Source organism: Amaranthus tricolor, chromosome 6, assembly GCF_026212465.1.
Source record: "Amaranthus tricolor cultivar Red isolate AtriRed21 chromosome 6, ASM2621246v1, whole genome shotgun sequence".
NCBI lineage: Eukaryota > Viridiplantae > Streptophyta > Magnoliopsida > Caryophyllales > Amaranthaceae > Amaranthus > Amaranthus tricolor.
Window position 1 is genome coordinate 8,446,078 of NC_080052.1, and position 7,407 is coordinate 8,453,484.

Here is a 7,407-nt window from a genome sequence, read left to right on the forward strand (position 1 = left end):
GAGATAGAAACGGGCCCAGACTAATCAACATTCACACATTCCCCATTGGCCGTCTGAATATAGGTGCGGGTTTTTAGATGGGTGGATAGAAGGTCGTGAGGGTCAAATGTCATAGTATCAGTGGCCCCACATCAAATATCCACTGAGATGCAAACGGTTTACACATAAGGCCAACTTTGTGAGGTATCAATTTGTGGGTTATAGGTAAGGTTTCAGGACATTCGGCCGGTTGGGTTTTGGGCTGTGTGTGTTTTGGCTTTAGGGTTTTATTTAGGTTTAGGGTTAGGGGATTATAAAATGTCCCCTTTTGGAAAGTTTTCATTTGTTCCCTTCCTCCTTCTCTCTCTTCTAGGCCGTCTCTTTCTTTCTCTTCTATCTGTTCACTTGTATCGCCGTTGTTGGCGTCCCTGGCCTTCGTGTTGTGGGTTGGTTCATCAGTAGACATGTCGGAGATGTGGGGAGCACTGGTGACCATGTTAGCCTTGCCGCCGGTTTTGCTGGTCGGAGCCTTGGTGGCGGCTTTCCGTTGCCGGTGTTCCTCCCACCACTCCAGGTAGCCGATAATTGTGAAGCAACCCTCCTTTGTGTGACGGCTTCCTCCACAGTGGCTACACTTGAGGTGAGTCTTGTCCTCCATGTCACGCCGGAAAGAAGAATTTGACCGGTGATATTTAACGGCCAACCCACTTCCAATTTCTGAGGGATTTTTTCCCGATGATGAAGCGTGGATCATAATATCACGCCGTGAAACTTCACACCTGATTGTAGCGTATGCCATGTCGACTGTTGGGAGTGGGTCAAGGTTTAGTAAGTCCTTTTTTTCTTTGTCAAAGGTCTCATTAATTCCGGCCAAAAATTAAAAGAGGCGTTGTTTTTGAATGAAAGTGTTAAAGATGGTAATGTCTTCAGCATGTATCATCGGGTTTGGTTGCCGTCAATCTATCTCCTTCCAAATTGTGGTTAACTTCCCATAAAAGACCTCTATCGGATCTTGGTTCTGTTTCATGCTATTTGCCTGTGAACTCAGATCAAAGATCTGGAGTTCATACCTTCCACTACTCAATAGGACTTCAATCCTCTTCCATAAGTCCCTTGCAATCGTGTAGTCTAGAAACTGGTTTATGAGTTTTGTGTCTATATTTGAGATAATCCATGATAGGACTATCGAGTCCTTTTGCTTCCATGTTCTGTAATTAGGGTCCGTAATGCTAGGAGGGTCGTGTATGATGTGGCTGAGACGACCCCTACATTCTAAAGCTATCTGCATCATTTTACACCAAGTTATGTAATTTTGGTAGTTTAGTTTTTCGGTCAATTTTAAATCTGGGGAAATAGTTTCGAGGGTTGTTTTTGGTTTGTGCATCTGTTGAAACAGTCTGAACATGTGTTCCATCTGTTCCATGGTTATGAGTTGTTTCGGGTCAGTTTCCGCCATTGTTACAGGTAAGGTTTTAAGGTAGATGATGGTAACCAACAGTGTTGCCGGTCCCAAAAACACCTTTGGCTCTGATACCATGAAAATTTAAGACAGTTTAATTTGGGTTAATGAATACTGTATTTTTTTGTATTAACTTCATCATAATTACAGCCCTAATATTTATACAAAGACTATGAACTAATTAAAAAAATATATTTAGCTTGGAGAACCAGTATTTGCCTAAATACATTTGACTAAAAAGAGTAATTAAAGATCTGTATAATCATATAATATCAGTGATAATATTCCCACATCCTCTAGAATTGTAACAATCATAATAAGGACAAAAAATTAACCGTGAAGAAGATTATTATTGGTGTTTGAGTGCAACCTCACTAAACTTCTTAAGTTATCCTCCAAAATTGTAATTTACTATTACTTTACTGCAAAATTGTAACCTAACTTCGATTTTAAAGACACAACTTCATTTAACTCTAAATTTTCATGAAAATCTAACTTCCAACGGGTTTATAAAGCTTTCTACAATCACTTCATTACAATATATATTTTCAAAAGTTTGTCTTCTCTTTCTTTCTCACATCTCTTTTTCATTTGTTTTTTTATGAATCTTTTAGTGGTTTAACATAGTCTCATCTATTTTTTTTGTTTAGAAAAAATTTAAAAAACACCCTTTTATGTTCTTGGTTGCCTCTTTTAAGTATTTTTTAATTTTTGGCTTATAATTTTTTCGATTTTTTGTGGATACTTGAAATATTATGTTTATATTTATTTTTCATGGGTATAAGCTCTGTTTTTGGGGTTGTGCTTAAAAGTTTTATCATTTTCACTTTGTTGCTTATAATTATTATAATCTTGTTCAATTTTCATTATGGGTACTTAAAAATTTCTGTTTATATTTTTTTTATGAGTTTTTGCTCTTATTTTGTTGGGTTGCTCTATTTTTCTTTGTGTAACTTGTAATTTTATGAGTGGCTAATCTTATTGTAGTTAGGTTCATTGATTTGTTGGGTAGTTTTTTTGCCTATTAAATTTTTGTTAAATAATTAAATTATATTGAAAAATGGATCGAGATTGGATGTATAATTAATCAACTATATGCAAGTTATTTTTAGGGACTAATTGAGCGCCTGATGTTTCTACACAAAGATGGAACTAAGGTAATTAGACATTTTTAACTTTCAAATGGGTCAAATAAAAATATTTTTATATTTATTTTATACAACATAATTTTATGACTGTATTATTGTTTTCCATCAATATTTATATATTGTCAGCTTACTTTTGTAGGCGTTATCTAAACGTACGTTCATGAGGTAACTGATACAACAAAAATTCAGGTCCCTATTGACTACACAGTAGGATCCTATAATTCAAAACTTATAAAAAGTAGGATATATTATTATGGGGCGATCGAATAGATTCTAGAATTTGATTATGTTGGATTCAAGCTCCCTCTATTCAAATGCAAGTAGTCGAGGACTAAATGATGTTATTATGTTGTTCTTACATAAGCTTCAAATTAGGTCTTAAATTCTTCTTTTTGATCCAATAATATAACTTGCAGGATTTGTAAGAACTATTTATATACATTATGTTACTCTTAAATGGATGATGTTACCTTAAAATTAATAATGTGTAAATTTGGTATTCATGTAGGAACTATTTACATTATGTTTGATTGTGCATATTGTATTTGGTTTAATGATATATTATGTTAGATATATGTGCTTGATTATGTATATATATATTTGTCAGATATTGATATGTTGTGTTGGATTATGTATTGGATTGTGAATATAACAATTTTGGAGTATTGTTTGGTTATGTATACAAGTTTTATATTGATAAGAATAATTATAAATGCAGATAAGATGAAAAAAAAAAGTGGCTTTTGTGTTGGTTCCTCCAAAATCGACACAACAAACTAGTTCTGACTTTAGCATTGGACAAATTGTGGTGTCGGTTCCTCAAAAACCGACACTACAAAACTTATTAAAATTTACGTTTCAGGCAGTTTAACCTTGTCAATTTTTGAGGAATCAACGTTATAACCTTTCCCAAAGCTAGTTTCTAAGGACACCCTTTTTGGCATCGTATTTCACGACCAATGCAATATTTGTGTTGCCTTCGGTTGCGTCACGTGGTTGCATTAGGCTACAACCGACACAATTAGCCTTTTAAATCTAACGCCTAAAGGATATTCTATGAGAGTGAATATACATTTCTAGGTAAATAATATCGGTCATGCTTGTTGTAGCATAATGGAGTATGAACCCATTTGTTATGAATATAGGAAAGGTACCAAGTTCAAAAAATGATATAATTATTAATATATTTTTGTAATAATTTTATGTATATGTATTTACGATAGATTTTTTCTATATTTGCTTCTAATTTGTGCTTTGATTAACATTTACCACCATTGGAAAAAAAAAAAAAGGTGTTTCATTCTAACAATTTCATTCAAAAATGTAAGAATGACTCGGGTTGCCTTTCTCATTAAGATTAATGTCAATATATACAAGATTGCCATTATACTTTTGGGAAACTAAATATTTTCCTAATATTCTACATAATCACAAAGATATACAAAATAATGCAAGAAATCAAAGAGATATTATTCTAAGATATTCTAATATTCTAACACACCCCCGCAGTCGAATCGGGAGGTTTGGAGACGCTGAGACTGGAACGAAAATCATTAAATAATACTTGAGGAAGGCCTTTGGTGAAAATGTCAGCAATCTGATAACGAGATGGAACATGAAGTACCCGAAAATCACCGCGTTTGACTTTTTCACGAACAAAGTGAATGTCGATTTCAATATGCTTAGTTCGCTGATGATGGACTGGATTACCAGCTAAATAACCGGCACTAATATTGTCGCAATAGACAAGAGTAGTTGTGGAAATAGGACAGTGCAGCTGAAAAAGTAAATTGCGAATCCAGCAAGTTTCAGAAACAACATTAGCAACTCCACGATATTCAGCTTCAGCACTAGACTTGGAAACAGTAGGTTGGCGTTTAGCTGACCAGGAAATTAAATTATCACCCAGAAAAACACAGTAACCAGAAGTGGAGCGGCGAGTGTCAGGACAACCACCCCAATCAGCATCGGTATAGGACAAAACAGTCGAAATATTAGAACGATATAACTGCAAACCATAGTGAAGAGTGCCCTTGACATAGCGAAGAATATGATGAATAGCAGCCATATGTTCAATGCGAGGATCATGCATATAAAGGCAAACTTGCTGAACGGCATATGAAATATCGGGGCGGGTGAAAGTAAGATACTGCAAAGCTCCAGCTAAGCTACGATACAAGGTAGGATCGTCGCAAGAAGAACCAGCATTAGCACAAAGTTTGCCGGAGGTAGCAACAGGAGTAGCAACAGGATTACATTGAGACATGCCAGCTTTTTCAAGAATTTATGAGGCATACCGTTGTTGAGAGAGAAAGAGGCCCGTAGAAGTGCGATTAACAGCAATACCCAAGAAATAATTAAGATGACCCAAATCCTTCATGGCAAACTCAGAGCTAAGATTGGACATAAAGGACTCACGTAGTGAATCAGAAGAAGCTGTAAGAATAATATCGTCCACATACAATAGCAGGTAAGCAATATCAGAGCCATGGCAATAAACAAACAGGGAATTATCAAAAATGCTGTTAGAAAATCCAATAGTAGTCGCAAAAGTGGCAAACCAGTGGTACCAAGCACGAGGAGCCTATTTGAGACCATAAAGAGACTTTCGAAGAAAACAAACATGATCAGGACGAGTAGAATCACGAAAACACATAGGCTGATGCATGTAAACAGTCTCAGTCAGATGACCATGTAAAAAAGCATTCTTAACATCAAGCTGATGAATAGACCAAGACCTGAAAAGAGCAATACTTAAAACAATGCGAATAGAAGCAGGTTTCACAACCGAACTAAAAGTCTCATCACAATCAATGCCTTCCCTTTGAGATTTACCATCACCAACAAGACGCACTTTATAGCGCTCAAAAGAGCCATCGGACTTGGTCTTCACACGAAATACCCACAAAGACCGAATGATATTAGCATTAGGAGGACGTGGCACCAAATCCCAAGTATGATTTTCAATTAAGGCATCAAATTCTTCGTTCATGGCTAACTTCCAGTTTGGGTCACGAAGAGAATGAAGAGGAGATTTAGGTAAAGGTGAAAAAGAAACAGATAAAGCTTGAGAGTAGTATTTGGGATTGGGTTTGAAAATACCATGTTTACTCCGCGTAGTTATACCGGTTGGTGAGGAAGAAGGAGGGGGGTTGATTGGGCTGCGTGAGGCAGGCCCAATAGGGAACGGGGAGAAAGGAGGGGGTGTGTGGACTGGGCTGCTTGAGGAAGGCCCAGTTGAGGGTGGGAAAGGGGGAGAGAACGGGATTGGTGCTGGGCTTTGAGGGGAAGCCGGACTGGAAGGAGTAGATTGAAGTGTTACTAGGCTGCGTGAGGTAGGCCCAGTAGGGGAGGGGGAAGAAGAGTGAGGGAGAATAGTTGGGCTCAGAGATGGAGTAGGCCCAGAAGGTGGTGTATGGGCTGTTTGGAGCAAATGAAGGGGAATATTGGTATCTAAAAATTGGTATCTAAATATTGAGGAGATAAGTGGCCGTGTTTAAGGCGTGAGGCCAAAAAGATGGGGGAAGGGAAGCATGACACAAAAGAGTGCGAATGATGTTATTGATGGAGCGAATTTTGCGTTCGGATTTTCCATTTTGAGAAGATGTGTAAGCACAAGAAAAACAAAGTGAAATGCCCCAACTAGAATAAAATTGACGAAACATATTATTGTCGTATTCACCCCCGTTATCGCATTGGAAAGATTTGATGTTAAGCTCAAATTGGGTGTTAACAAAAGCATTGAAATTCACAAATACATCATAAACTTGAGATTTGCGAAATAAAGGAAAAGTCCACAAAAAATTAGTATAATGATCAAGAAAAAGAACATAGTATTTATAACCCGTTGGACTAGAAATAGGAGATGTCCACAAATCACTATGAATAATATCAAATGGTTTAGTACTCATAGACATAGAATTAACAAAAGGTAATTGAATGTGTTTCCCTAAAGGACAAGAATGACAAACAAAATGAGAATTTTTATTACATTGAATTAAACGAGAAGAATACAAGGAACTTAAAATCGCATTGCCCGGATGTCCTAAACGGGAATGCCAAATACTAGAAGAAATAGCGGAAAAGGCCGATGATGTGGAAGATGAAGGAGAAGCTCCATGAGTAGAAGGAAAAGGATAAAAATCACCCGTGCTATTAGATCTCAAACGATGTTCCCCGTGGCCAAATCCTTTACAGAAAACCCAAAAGGATCAAATTCAACGGAAACCATATTATCCTGAGTGAATTTACGAACGGAAATAAGGTTTTTAATAAGTTTAGGTGCATGCAAGACATTTTTGAGGGTAAGGGATTTTGGGGAAGATGGAAAAGAAATATGCCCGTGACCAAGAACTGGAATTAAATTACCATTACCAACAACAATAGCATTATTGAATTGATGTTTTAAAGGAAAATAAGGAAGTAAAGTACCTTGAGAGCGAGTCATGTGAGATGCACCGGTATCCATATAAAATTGCTCATCCGGAGTAGATAAAGAGAGAGTGCTCATAGCATGATCGATGTCGGTAGAAATATAATTCATAGAAGTATTAGTCCCGGTGTGATAACTTTGCACCGGTCGTGGGCCAAGAAGACCATCAGATTACCCATTATTGTAAGAATGAAGAGGAGCCCAAGATGTAGGGGGAAAAGGGACAGCAGGCTGGACCCAATTGTGGTTGGCCCAATTATGCCAATTAGGAGAAGGAGAAGAAGATAGGTCTGAGTAGTATCTGCTGGGCCGAAAAGGAGTAGAAGACTTTGGCATGTGCTGCTGCGGCTGCCAGGGAGCAGAATCATTGGCGGAGCCATGGTGGCTGC